Source organism: Lichenostomus cassidix, chromosome 2 (assembly GCF_008360975.1).
Source record: "Lichenostomus cassidix isolate B80296 chromosome 2, HeHo_3.0, whole genome shotgun sequence".
NCBI lineage: Eukaryota > Metazoa > Chordata > Aves > Passeriformes > Meliphagidae > Lichenostomus > Lichenostomus cassidix.
The window spans coordinates 9,541,499-9,551,234 of NC_139482.1; positions in this window are offsets into that span (position 1 = coordinate 9,541,499).

The following is a 9,736-nucleotide window of genomic DNA, read 5'->3' on the forward strand; positions in this document are numbered from 1 at the left end:
AACAAAACTGTTATATCTCCATTTGCTAGATATACACAGAAGTGTCTCATTAGAAAACATACAAATATATATCTAGAGCCTGAATTTTTTTAATGTTAAGTTCCTCAAAAATATATATACATACAACTTACTAAACTGAGACAGTATTAAAATCCCCAGGAATATGCAACTTAAAACTTGAAAGAAAGCTTTGGATTGTATATTTTCTTATATTTGGAAAATTAATTCCTATCAGCATAACTCAATTAAACCATAGTTCAGAGTGCTGCAGAAGCAAAACAGCTTGCAAATCTCAGACATAAAATATGTCAAGAATCTGTTCTTGTTCCCATTTAATTTATCCCAGTAAGATATTTACCTTTCTGTTAAATGGAAATCCAAAGCAGGTTTCAAACCAAGCAACCTCTTCTTTATTTCAGAACCCAATTTTTTAAGAGCGATCATGGAATGGGGTTTCCAGGTTTTCAGATGTGCCTTTTGTAAGCCTTTGAAGGGATCTAACATTCAGAGCATTGACAAGTTTAGTCAATAAAATCTCAATGCACCACTACTTCAAGTCACTTTGGAAAGATGAGACCTTCTAATCTACCAGCAGAACACTGAAATGTATGCAGCTTGTTAATCCTACAACTGAGAGTCTAAATAAAAAGTAATTATTATCAGATTTTTTTTTTTAAATGAAAGCATTTCATATGCTGATTCTGCCAAAGGTGTTGTCTCACTATTGTACCTTCTCGAGAAGGGAGATGTCAAATCTTTGTGCTCCAATTCCATCAGCACTCTGTTTCATTGCTCTCAGTTGTGCTTTCAGTTCTGTAATCCTACTTACATGAGAGTGAGATCAGAAAAGCCTTTCATATTGGACTCAGATGAATTGCACAGGTGTACCTGAAAGCAAACTGCTTCATGCCAAAACTTCGTGTCGGAGGTGCCTAAGGGGTTATGATTGATACAAGCTTCTCAAAAGTGTAACACTGAAATGTCTTCACTGGGAAATTGATTATAAGTCCTCTAAACTAAGCCAAGTCAGACACATGTATCTCATTTATAATTTTGCTATAAAACCTCCTGTAATACTTCAATATTTTTTGCATTCCAGCTAGTCAAACACAAACAGAATGGTTGTGATAGATGTGTCTTCTCAGAAGCAATTATTACTTCCAAGCTCCTTGCAGTACCCCCAAAGGAGTGCTTCTGAGATTCTGATCTCTTGCAGGACAGTGGGATTCATATTGTTGGCAGACACAACAGATTGAACAATCAAAGGTGAAAGAAAGGTGTATTATATGCCTGCAGGCAACCATTATTAACTACCACTACTAGTCCTGAAAATATTCCATGGGAGCAACTGGTTATTTTACCGCTCCTGGTGATATCCAAGATACAATATTTATCAAATACTATTCCTCTGTTTGTGATTAATCCCTTGTTGAAGGGCATGTTTAGGAAAACAGGGTGTACTGAGTTTTAAAGAAAATAGAAAACATTTTAAAAAAATTAGGTGCCCAACCACCCTATTACATAGCTGGATAGCCCAGTTCCTTCGCAGAGCACATTAACTGTTAAAACTATAAATACTTGTTACATGATGAACCAAAATGCCAGCACAGAAGAAGTTTATCAATAGGCACAAGCAGTTCTTCAGAGAGTGGAGCCACTTCCAGTGTTTTTTCTTAGCAATGTGGATCTGGATCATCTAATAAATGTTCTGCAGACTCTTGTCTCTCCATCCTACTACAAGTTTCTACAAAACTTGTCACAACAATTTTTTTCCCTCTCTCTTCCTCTCACACAAACAAAATGTGATTGTGTGTTTCATTAGTTTCCTTTCCCCTTCAAAAAAAAGGGATTGGGAAGGAAACCATTGTAGAATAAAATAATAAAATGATAATAATTGTTTACATATGATCCAATAAAATATGTCAGAACCAAAACCAAAGTTGCACACTAAATTAATATTTCTACATACATACCATGTTCCTTCTCTCTGCCTTTTCTTTCTCTAACCCTAAAGACAATAGAGTAAGACCTTTAGGAAAGAAAATAATTTCTCTATAAATCCTTGAAGAATTTAGTGCTATGTGAACTTAATCCCTTTATGGCTTTTGAGAGTTAAAATAACACATAACTTCTAGCTGTCATAGTACTAAAGTGAACTGAAGCCACAAAAAAGCCAAGAATATCTACAGGGACCACTGTGAATAGGAATCAACAAGTTTCTTGAAGTTCAATCTCCTAAGATGTGCCAAAAATTCATGTTCCAGCTTGTTTGTAATTTGCTTCACATAAAAATTACTTTCATTATTTTTTCACCATAATGTTCTGAAATTACACAGCCCTTTCATGCACAGACAAGCCCACTTTTGTTATAACAAACTGCTGTGGTAAAGAAATGAAAGGCAGGAAGATTGTCTCCACTTGCAACATTTGTTTAAGGAAGGGTAGTGGAAGATTACAGAAATCCTTTATTACTTCTCTATAACTCCACTACATCCTTGAAACAACTATTTTAGGTACTTGCCTATAAAAAGTAGGTTAAAATATTTTTTACATTCCTTTTGCTCTTTGACCATGACATACGCAGTCTTTCACAATATTTTTTCAGAAGAAAATATGCATGTTCCTTCCAAAAAATATGTCAAGTTTTCTCCTTTAACAGATGGTGACAGTAGTTCTTATCATATTTCCTCATACCCTTAGATTTTAAGCAAAACATTTTGGCAAATCAAGAGGTATAAATAAAGATTCAGATGTTTATTGAACACCACATAATTTAAATAAATCATATTTATGAATGTCTGGCTGAGTAGAATTGATTGCCAACATACACCCATTGGGCCTGAGTTTGTTATTTGATGTTTATCTCAGACTGGAAAATACAGCATGTGAATAATTTATCCCTTTTTGTACTCTCCTTTTCACTATTTTTCAAGTTTTTTCAAAATCACTTTTTAAAGTAAAAACCCCATTACTTTGAAATGTACTTGCATGCAAAGTAAGTTTGTCATGTGAGAAGCTGAAATAATTAAACCCCAATAATTTACAACTAAATTAATCAAATAAGCCCTCACTAAATGCCCCATTTCCTCTCTGAATACATGAAAGCAAAAAATTCTTACATTGCAACATTGGACTTTCAAAGATTTGGTATTTTCCCCTTAGCAAGCAGGCTGCAGAAGCATGAACTCTGCTGAACAAGCTCTGAATTCTTGAGAGGTGTGATGCTGGCAACCTGCAGCAGCAAATCAGACACGAGTGCTGTGAAAGGACACAACAGGAGCAGTGATCCTGCAGACCCCCAGACCCAGGGCAATTCAAACTCTGCAAGCCATGATGGCAAACCCAGGAGGTGTTTCACATTCTCACCAATACTGCTATTTTTTCCAAATTTCCATTATTTTATTCCCATATATATTGTCAACATTGATAGTAGCCTTGCAAGATAAGCAATCTACAGACATGAAAAGAAATTGCAAATATTCCTTAACTTTCCCAGGTTCTTTCAAGGAGTGGAAAAAGAATCCAACAAAGACTGTCCAAAAAAAAGAATCAAACAAAGACAAGTATCCCCACAAGATACAAGAAATAAATCTTAAAACCACATAGGGAATGGATTCTTATATTTTTGTATCTACAATTGCAATTAAACTTAGAGGGAAAAACGAGTAGCTTTTTAAGATGTTCATGCAAAGAAGGAGCACCCACATGTTTTAGCACTTAGTGACATGTCCATAGATGGCAAATTCATACATTAGAATGTACAAGTCTCAGTATCCATGGCAAGACTTGATTTCCTTCTCATTTACATTTTGATATGTGCACTAAAGTGGATGGAGTACATTCAGCAATGTCCCAGCCTCAATAAAATATTACATGCTGTTTCCACCTCTGATATGCACCAAGTCTGAACATCTCCTCTCTTAAAAAGCTTTCATGGTGGCAATTATATTTCCTTTCTCATCTCCTCAAGTTCCTCTTATTCACCTCCAGCAATCTCTCATTACACTGTAATCTTTATACGAATATTGTTACTAAAAGCTTCACTCTTTCCAAAACAGAATTTCTTCTTTTTCCTTCTGCTTTGTTTCCAGAATATTAAAAAAAAATATTTTAGATAAGAATATTTTAAAGTAGATCCACCTCAAAATTATTGTCATTGGTTGAATTTGTTTTAAAACTAGGCAAGCAGCAATTTTCTTCAGTATTTGAATCTCCAACCATCAGAATTAAATAACATTTTTGTCAGCTCCATGTTCTCAAATAAAATAGTGAAAAAGAAAATTATGACTGTGTCCTGTGTTGCTATAAATAGAACCAACCTCTCAAACACATTTTCAAAAGGGATTTTTTTAAAGAATTCACTCAAAAGGCCTGCACATGGAGGACATCATGAGAACCCATTTCCCTTGGTTAGAAAACTCCTCCCAGACTGAGCATCTGTACATATGGAGGAGTCAACACCGAACTTTATGTGGAGATCAGAGGAGCACTTGTGTCCAATGGTTATGGTAAATATTCCAATTAGCAAGGAAGCTACAGAATGCCCTTCTCAATGGATTTGAGACATATGATGAATTTTAATAGCCTAATCTCATGTACTGGTTTTGGCTCGGATGGAGTTAATTTTCTTCAGAGCAGCCTGTTGGGTGCTGTTTTGGATCTGTGACCAAAAGAGTGCTGATAACACAGGGATGTTTTAGCCATTGCTCAGCAATGCTTATACAGCGTCAAGGATTTCTCTGCTTGTCACCCCACCCTGGCAGTGAGGGCTGGAGAGGCTGGGAGGGGACAGGGGACACAGCCAGGACAGCTGACCCCACCTGAGTGAGGGAATCCCACACCATGTGGAGTCATGCTCAGCAACAGCTGGGGAAAGAAGGAATAAAGAGGATACTTGGAGTGATGCTGTTTGTCTTTCCAAGTCACTGTTATGCATGATGCCTTCCTGGAGATGGCTGACACCTGTCTGCCCATCGGAGTAGTCAACAAATTCCTCATTTTGCTCTGCTTGAGTGTGCAGCTTTGGCTTTACCTATTAAATTGTTTTTATCTTGATCTATGGCTTTTCTCACTTTCACCCTTCCAATTCTGCCCTCCTTCCTGCTGGGGTAGAGTGAGTGAGTGAGCGAGTGAGTGAGTGGCTGTATGGGGCTGATCTTCCTGATGGGGTTAACCCACAAAATCTCAAAAGGATAAAATCCCTCTTTCTGATAGAAAAGCATGCAACCATTCCCAGGCAGTATAATCAGGTCACCTTCCTATTTGCAGTGCTTTACCAGGATTGAGCAAACAGTGCTTTCAGATGCAGACCTGGTTACAGTTATTCATAATGTGGAGCTGGCAATGAGAAAGATATCTTAGGCCATACAAACCAGGAGCACCAGTCTTTAAGGACCATTGCTCTGGCAGTGAGCCCCATCTGCCCTTTTTCTCCAAGATGATCTTTATTAGTTTCCTTTTAGCTGCTTTTGCATGGAAGTCTTGTGATTTTCTTCTCGTTAAACTCAAGGAAAGAGATTGGGAGGATCTTATTTATGTGCAGTGAAGTAGAAAGCAATGGTTTGAAAGCAATCACCAGTTTACTGTGGCAGTATGTACTCTATATTTGCCTGCCAGGCATCTATTTTACATTTTGCACAAATATACAGGGCTGAGTGCTTTGTGCAAAGGCTTCCCTCCTCTCCTCCTCCAGCTTTTGATAATTTACAAAATACGTGAGGAAGAAAAATCTTAGAAAATAAAATACTGACCCAGTTGTAGACAAATGTCTCTAAGATTTGAAACTATAGATTCAACCAAGGCCACACCAGTATAATGGTGATCCCCTCCTGAGCAATGTCCACTCAGACATGAAGGTTTGTTCCTCCAGTGTCTTCCTTCATCCCCTGAAGTCCACATAAGTCGTTCTCTGTGATGGAACACACACACAGTTGGTGCTCCCTTAAGCAATATCAAGAGTGGTAGGAAAAAGAGATCATATGATAGAATTTAAGCAAGACAAGGTTGGTGAAACCCCCCTCGACTCTCCTGGCCTCTCTTTCCCCAGTGTCTCTGTTGACTCTGCAGCTGCTGATTGCTCCAGCTGAGCAGGGTCTCAGCTCCTTCCTGCCCTCACTTTCCTGGCTGTCACCAACACTACTCCCTAGCAGACAGAAAATGGATAATAATGTCCCCAGATACATGGGCTTATGGTTGTCTTCTCTTTTAAGAATCAGTCTCCAGCCTGCTGCAGCATGGGATCTGTAAGTGATGCATGTGATTTGTGACTTCTTCCCTGTTGTGTAAGGCAGAATACACTCTCCATGCAGTTGCAGTGGATTTCAGATTAGGCTCTTCCTATACAATAGAGAAGTTTATTTCATCTTGCATTCACCCTAGCATTTACAAAAATTTCCCAGGGAAAAAAGCAGGTCCCAGCTCATTTCCAAGAGAGACTTTCAGTAAACTTTGAAACTTAGTAGCATGAGAGTGATTTATTGAGTTGCTAGAAAGAATGGAGTTTCCTGTTCTGCCTTGCTAAATCATTTTTGTAAAATATTAAAACGAGCTCCTATTTCTCTTTTGTATTCATGCCTGTAAAAACAGCCTCCAATCTATGAGATTATTTTGCTAGATTTCAATGGAAACAGAAGAAACGGAACAACTCTTAAGGCGTCACTCAGACTTAATTTTCTTGACTTCAAGGGGATGTTAAATTACCTTTGAATTCAGAAAGTGTAGCCTAACTGAGGGTCTGACTGTACAGATGCAGTGGAAATATGAAAGCATAAGTAATCAGTAATGATCTTTCTTTTTTTGGACTTTTAGAGTTACACTTAGAAATTCTGGCATTGCTGGAACTCTTAATATATCCCATAAAGAACATTCAAAATTCTAAACATTTACAAATGGTTCTCAGCCAGTATTTTAAAATGGCATTGTAACTTGAATTTTCTTTGTTTCTTTACCTACGCATCATGTTTAAAGATTTGTTCATGGCCAAAAAAAAAGTGATATTTTAAACACATATTGTAATACCTCTATTTTGATATCTAAGTATGGCAACTTTCATGGCCTCAATAAATGAGAAATGCACACACTATTAACGAAGTGTTTACAAAAAGATGCTGGGGACCAGATCCCTTTTTTTTCCCCATTGCCCCTTCCAAAATTCCCACAAAATTTACTTACAACTTGTTGTGCTTTCTAAATGCTAGTACAATTGATATTTAGATTGTCTGAAAATCAGAATAATTTTCCAAAAATAAGCTGTGGAATAGGAAAAGATCAGTAATATCTCTGTGTAACAGAAATAATCAGTATGATCTGTGTTCTATTGTTGAATAAAATGATTCACGCATATGGTCTTGCAAACCACAGGCAAACTGAGCAATAGTCCTCTGGAGTGCAGATGGCTTCTATGGCTCTAATATGACAAATGGCAGAAGAGTTCCACTATCCCCTCTCTATTTCATAGTATTACAGAAGGAATGCTGTATAATATCTCCAAGCATTTTTATTATAAGCCTCAATTTAAAAAAATATGTAATTTGTTGGATGAAATCTGTCATAGCTACTTCCTTCCCAGGACAGCTCTAAAGCAAAGTTTAATCAATTCTATTTAGCCATTTTTAATATCCGAGAGAGAAAAAAAATGAATATGTGACAGCTGTTGCTATTAATAAAGCCCCTACTTTTTTAGTTCCCATTTTTCACATTGTGTTCCTTCAAAACAAAGGCTATGAGGAGCTTACGGTTGTATTAACTTAGTTCTTACTTAGAAAACTTATTTTTATACATTTATTTTTAACATTTCTGATGTTGTTAACTAAGGTTGTATGCGTATGCTTAAAAATTAAAGATATTATGTTTGCTAACTCATGCATGTCTTGACAAGTTAAAAAAGCTGTTTAAGAAATAGAAGTTCCTAACTACTTGGAAATCATGGGCCTTCAATACAGAGAACATGTTTTTCAATATTTTTTTAATGTACATTATGAAGACAACTAAATAGTAAACAGTTAAATTAGTGTCTTTCACACACAAACAGGCACTAGACATGATGCATTTAGTTCTAGTAGTTGTAAACTGTATTTCCATGGATGCACATACCAATCAATCTCTCACTGCTTGCTAGACTTGTAGAAAACAGTTTGCTCACATTAATAGCAACAAAATTATTTCTCTATGGCAATGGTTATTGGAATTTTGCTTTGACTTTAGGGTTGTCTGTAGATTAACTTTTCTTTAAGATTAACTGGACTCAGATATATTTCTATCAATACGAGTGTGCAGGCAGTATAATAAAGAAGCAGTGTTGGTAGTGATAAACAGGTAGTGATAAAGGAGTGCTAAGGACCAAGCACAGGCACTGGCATATGGTCACAGATTTTGTTACGTTTAACATGGTTTTTGAAGAGAAAAAAAAAGCCAAGTCAGACTTAAGGGCAGTACAACCCAGACACTACTCCCAACAGACTGTTCGTATGAGAACATCATATTTTGGAGGTAACAGAATTTAGTCACATGAATGTTGTGTAGGTTGCTGTCAGGGCTAGATAACAGAAATGGACACATTTATTAATTTATTCATCAGACAGTATTGTTGCTTATGATCGAAATACTAACCCAAACTTGTATTAAAAAATTGTACAGAAGCAATTTTATTCTGGCATTTTACTCTTGCTCTTTTCGAAGTCTCAGCTACAGCAACAATGTCCAAATATACCATTCAAACCTTAAGCCAATTGTGTAAAAAGTTTACCCTAGACCTACTACTTCAAATACAGGAAAGGCTTTTTGGTTATAATTTGGTCTTCAACCCCTTACACCTCCTGTAATTCATTCTACTTTACCTTAATTATTGCAACAATATTCTCCTTTCATTAACCACACAAGTTCATGTTCACCTAATTATCCAGCATGACTACTGGCTCCTTTCAGAGTTACTAAACTACATGTCATACAATCTGTAGCCATATAACTCTGGTCTCTATTCTTTGTTTCTGGAAGGAGAATAATCTTTTTAATTTATTTAATTTATTTAATTTATTTATTTTATTTAATTTTATTTATTTAATTTATTTTTTATTTTAAATAAGGGGCCATCTGTGAGATAGCTTGGATGCATCTTCTTGTTAACACTTTTAGCAGTTTGTGAGCCTCCCAATTTTTAAAGTCTTTTTTTATATTTTTCAGTATCATATTTGAACAGGTATTCCCAAAAAAGATAGTACAATTACATTGCTGTCATATATAATGACTTCAGGTTTGACTCAAACACTCCCAGGAATGTTCTGCTAGAACTCAAGAGCAGAATCTTGTCAGTCTCCATTGCACCACGCTAATCTAGTAACTGAGGCAAAAATAATCAAGACTCCAATCCTCTGAAGGAATGTCTCCTTATCACACTTTGTTTCCACAAAGTCATTCCAACAAAACTGCCACCATTACTTTATGGAAAGTTAATTGCTTACAAATTGCTCACACCTCCCCACGTCCCCTCTGCCTGGGAGCTCCATGGGACTGAATGAAAATGCTTGTAAATAACACAGTTTAACAATTCAATTAGTGCTCTGCAAGGGGTTTGTAGTTTATAATTTTTTTCCCTATGGACTTCATGTTTTAATATAGTGTACATAAATCAGTTCTATCTTTTTTACCACTGGGAGACCTGAACAATATCACTGTGGTAATGAAAAGGCAGAAGAAGTTCACTGCTAGCACCAGTCTCACCTCTCATCCAGGTGGCCTTAAT